Below are 6,000 nucleotides of genomic sequence, written 5' to 3'. Positions count from 1 at the left end.
TCAAAAAGATGTTTATCTTCTCAATCTGACGTGATCACAAATATCATATAAGAAACGGTAGTACTGGACAATATAAAGAAAAAAATACCAGGGAAATTCAAAGCCAAGCATAATATTGCATACGCATAAACTTTCATTTATCGTTATATCAATAAAACTTTTGTTAAACGTGCATTTGAAGGGTTATAGATATGTTGTGAAACATCAACCTAACTACCGGCCGTTTACCGTGTAATCGGTCAAAAGATAATCCGATTTGACAACGCCATGATTTATATATTAATCAATAAATTATCCGCAGCCAAATTAAGAATATATAACAAGAAACTGTAATAGCTGCAATTTATTATCTACTGTGTAACAGACAAATTTAAAATTCGAATATCAAATGACCGGGAAAATATGAATGACGAGGACCGTGAACTATTAGGCTTCCAGACCATCTGTGCTGGATGAAAACACGGCCACCTTTCTTCAAGTCAAGTATCCAATTATGTGTACAAGAGTTAGCATATGTTGACTTTTATACCCAAAAGAAAATATCTCCTCGTTTTTTACAGTCAGTTATATACTTTGTTTCCTTCTCGAGCCACTATAATGCAGGATATTTGGTGCCGTAAACACGCCTGTTGGAGAATTATATTTTTGTTCAATATTGGGGGGAGGACAGTGGTAAGGGAGACAGGGAAAAGGGGATAGGAGAAAGGTGAAAGGGGTGGGAGAAAGGTGAAAGGGGGTGGGAGAAAGGAGAAAGGGGGTAGGAGAAAGGAGAAAAAGTTGGAGAACAAATAAAATATGAAAAATTAAATATCTCTCTTTTTTTCGGTCAATTAAAAATAATAAAATAAGGAGAAGACGGGTAGGAGAAAGGGGAAGAGGGGTAGGAGAAAGGAGAAGAGGGATCGGAGAAGGGAGAAGGGTACCCCCTGTCCTCCCCCTAAATATTATTCGTTACCTCATCAAATTTAGGAATAGTGTCTTTTGCGTAATTTGAATTATGTTTATGAAAAATTTGTTTTCACGATTTAATCTTATATCTACTAATACTATGATAGTTTTGACATATGTGTAACAATAATAAATAAACTAGCCTTCATTCACACCCAGGCTGATAACTTGGAATTTGGTATGCGTGATTCAACTTTTTTGAAAATAACAGGATGTGACGTCACTTAGTGGAGATATATGTCCACTAGGTGTATCTTATAGTTTTCCTTAAATAATCTACGTGGTTATTCTTTCAATGCATACACAACTGATTTTTACTCTAATGGCGTAAGGAGTTTGTGAATCATCAATGGCAATCAAATCGAAAAGGTCAAAAGACAAAATATAGTAAATCTCATTGAGTTTGAAATTCTTAAGATATCAAACATTAGGTGTATAATATCTCATAAACTTAATTAAATATCTTGAAAACTTAAATCAATATCTTATAAATTTTATCGTTTAAATTTCATAACATCTCCTATAAGACTGGTACGTCAAATTCATATAGGAATCAATTATCAGAATGTTGGAGACTCTTATTGACACCACATGTGTTAAATTTTGAGGTAGTCTGTCTCAATGAATTCTCGGCATTCCTATGGGAACACACCGTCAACCTCTCCTTGAAGGCCTCTTCTTGTTTTAATATGAGTCAGAGTTTTTTCAGTGGTGATGGCCATTTTACATTAAGAAATGTAGCGGTCTTACATAATCCCTAAATAATTAGGATCAGAAAACATCTGTCCGTTGTATTTGTGTGTAGTATTTTTTCTATCGTATCTACGTATATAAATTTATTTTTCAGATTTGTAACAAAGAAAAACGATTTTTTCCCCTGAGTATAGAACAGATTTATACCACGATGGAATGTAGATAGACAAAGTTGGAAAGGCATGAACCCTTAACTCAAAACATGACAAGCATAAAGTAAAACTTTAAATAGTGAGTAAAGGGTTAATATTATGATATAATGCCGTAACATGCTAAAAATACTCTGTCAACTGATGATATTTATACATTTTGTATCTGAGCCGATTTACTACAGAGAGATGAAAAACTGCATAATCAATTGCACCCACAACTTTGGAATAACTAGCAAAAATAAATACATTTAAGGGAACCTGTAATAAATTTTAATATTGGTACAAAATGAAGAGAATTTGTACTATGTTTGGGTTACCTTAAAATCTTACTTATGTTGAAACTATATAAAGCGAGGTATTAAACTACTAATGCAATAGTATTTTTTGAACATTCTTTCATACAAATTAAATTCAATTTGATTGGCTAACAGCATAGGCCGATGTGAAGCCTCCCAAAAACTGAACTAAATAAAGGCGCTTTCCGAAAAAGTAAAAACATGTCCTTAATGTAAAGGAAAAATAATGAAATATCATAAATCGCCTTATCGTTTATTTAAGGCAGTGCTTTAAGGTCTGACTTTCAAGTCATGAGGTTCATCTTTCCGTACGCGACATCCAACAAATGTATGCTGGGGGTCATTTGGCCAGAAATAGATCTGGAAATGTTTTAATTTCTCCCCTTCTTTTTGTGGTATGAAATGGTTTTTGTTTCTTTCATTTACAATGGGAAATAAAGAAACGATCAGTGTGTATTGTTCGTTTTAAATTTAAATAAATTAGTAATGTGTATTTTGCATTATAAGCAGTCAACCTGATTACAAACTATCATTATTTGAATGCCGTGTTGAAAGAGGTCGAATCAATTTCGAGTACTATTTGCGATCTTAAGATATTTTAAAATCATTTCAGTCGTTGATGTAATGAAATAATGACTGTGGTATGTTCATTACTCCTTGTTATAGGCCAAGGGATGACTTATGTTGAAAACTTCTGTGTCATTTTGTTTCTTGTGATGAGTTGTCCCATCCCCAATCATACCACATCTGTTATCAAAACTTTAACACGTACTTTCAAAAACTTAAAGAACGATTGTACAAATATGTAGTGAAACCTCGTAACCAGCTTCAACATGTTCATATCTGGACAAATATCATTTGCGTATCTATAAAACACGCATTCAAAATGGCGATTAACTTGAAACCACAAAGTATACCAGAATGTGAGAAAACGCTCCACGAACAAGTCAAGCTGACGACGGAAGACGACGAAGTGTTGCTAATATACGAACGCAAAATTTGTATGCGGTCTTTTAAAAACCGACATTAGATATATTGCTCTGTTGACAAATTTATCATTTACAACTATACAAATCCTTGTTTACATGAAATATTTACAAAATACACTTGAGAAAATACTTCTTCGTTCTGATGTTTTTTTAACAACTATTCATTTATTAGTATCCAACTTTACCGATCTTGTCGATTAAACAATTCAATTCAATTCAATTCAATATTTTATTTACGTCTCACCTTATGTATAAAATTACACAATACATTTATAAAAGATACATTTTGTATACATAAGCCAATCTGTACAGATTTATGAGAGACGATAATCACTTAAAGAATATGTTTATGTACATAATAAATATTAAACCTGAATGGTAAAATTATACAACAAAAGTATTTCATTATTATTTACGTTTTCAGCCATCTTAAAATTGAAAATCAGTGATCAGATTACACGCGCCCCCTTGGTGCTACTGAAGATAATATTACACCCGCGTTCGAACGCACATGATATGACATGCGCATTTCCATGGCCGGACAAATAGCCCTGGCACTATTCGTCCGGCTAGCGGACAATAGCCACTTCGAAGAATAAAAGGCTTAGAAAATGTGAACTACTCAAACGAGAAAACTAAACGACTTGATATGAGTACAAAAGATTAAATGAAAATCAAATATGATATACAGCAACAAACGACAACCACTGAATAATAGGCTTCTAACTTGTAATCGGCACATGCAGATTGTAACATGTTCGATGGCGCCAAAACCTGCACTAAACTTGCACAGTATTGTAACAGTACATCATACGAACAAATACAATGAACTGAAAAGGTTTGCCATATCAAACCGATACAATGCATGGAAAGCTAGTAAATGAACAAACAACTCAAGGAAGAGCTCCAAGATTACTCGTAGTTACTGAAAAATTAACATCCCATAAAAACTTATCATGTATCTAGGACTAAAATATCAATCAGTATACATCCATTGAGTTTAAAATTTCACAAACAATCAGAGAGAAACACAACCTTGTGCAACGACAAATTGATATCGACTGATAGTTGGAATGTGATTGTAAAGATATTTCTACCAATAAAAACAACATTTAAATGTTGAAATAGTAATCTTTCGTAAAACGGGTTTAAAAGGATTTATATGTTAATCTGGGTCGTATCTAATCTTACTGGCTTGGTAAACAACATCACCGTAAACTTAAGATGTACAAACCCATTTGTAATAGTCACATTTTATGAACTTTAGGCTAGGTTAATAACATCAGAAACTGAATTTCTTTTGAGGCATTTACATCGAAGATAATCACGGTACTTCTTGATCCGTAAAACGTAGATAACTGGATCTAGGAGAGGATTTAACAATGCGAATATATTGTTGAAAATTATGAATAAAGTATCTTTAATGTCAGATCCATTCCCTATGTATAGAAGGCCTACAGCAATACATCGTAGTATAACCAATAATAAAATCAGTGTAATTATCAGACCAAGCGTAATGACGTTTTTACGCATTCTTATTGTATCTGCCTTTGTCGACTGACTAGCCCTTACTCCAATAGTTCCAGTACGTTTATGGGTTATCCGATATACCACAACTCCGTAACAAGAGGTTATCAAAACAAAAACACTGAGATAAGGAATGTCGTGTGAAAAAAGAATCAACGGAACAGCGGTGTTTTTAGGATCACATGATGTAGGTCCACTAATTGTTTCTATACCAAATCTCAACAAAGCACTAACGTGACAAACTATAAAACAAAGTATAACAGATTTGTTACTGGTTAAATTATTCAAGATGGTTTTCTTTGTTGTGAATGTAGCATTAAGTCGCTCAAGGCATATCAATAAAGTTTGTATGAGAGACCATAATATTGTTCCGCAAATTAGATTCGTCAACATCATGCACTGGTATTGGAATGTCGCACTTTGCATGCTTTGTGTGTCAAATAAACGCAGAATATTGTGATAGATGAATTCTAGAGCTAAAGCGATATCACTGAGACTTAGGTACAAAGCTAAAACAACAAAACGGTTCTTCCTTAATTCTTTTGAAGAGCGCAATGTGTATATAGAGCAACCATGAAGCAACAACATTATAGTAACTATTCCAAAATTAGCTATCTTTACACCTTGCCGCATGTTTCAGTAATAGAATGGCATGAAATTTAGTCCATACAGCAGCATAAATGAAGTCCATTCAATAGCATGAAACTTAGTCCATACAATGGCTTGAAATTTAGCCCACGATCTGGCATACAATTTTGTTTATACAATGGCACTAATTTAAGTCCATACATACTACGCAAACTATAATAAATGATTATAATATAATCAACTGATATTTAACACATGAGTTATATATATGATAATAGGTATTATTATAGAACAAAAAGTAGTGTAATGAAAATCGTATACAGTCTTCTTAGAGAAGGTAATGGAATAACTGTCAAATCTTCCTGATAATAATGATTTAATTACTTTGTATAGGATCCGAAAAAAACATAGGAAAAAAATTATATTATATGTATCTTCTTGCATCTTAATGTTAAACATTAGTATGTATTTCATCAGATAGAATTTGCCAAATTAAATATTTTACTATGCTTTTTTTTAAATATAATAAAAAGTATGGCTTACCGTTCTATTTCTAAAGCTACAAGTCGTGCAAAATTGCCCAAATTCATGAAGAAAAAAATATTTTTGAGCATTGAAAGAAATCTATGAGAAAGAAATTTGAAATAAAATATAAAAAGATATGTTTTAAAATATGCTTTAAGAAAATGAAAAGAAAAATTGTGTCACCGAACTTGTTTTCCTGCTTCAAGTGATAATTAAGATTTC

This window comes from Mytilus trossulus, chromosome 6 (assembly GCF_036588685.1).
Source record: "Mytilus trossulus isolate FHL-02 chromosome 6, PNRI_Mtr1.1.1.hap1, whole genome shotgun sequence".
NCBI lineage: Eukaryota > Metazoa > Mollusca > Bivalvia > Mytilida > Mytilidae > Mytilus > Mytilus trossulus.
Note: the sequence above shows the minus strand (reverse complement) of the source record.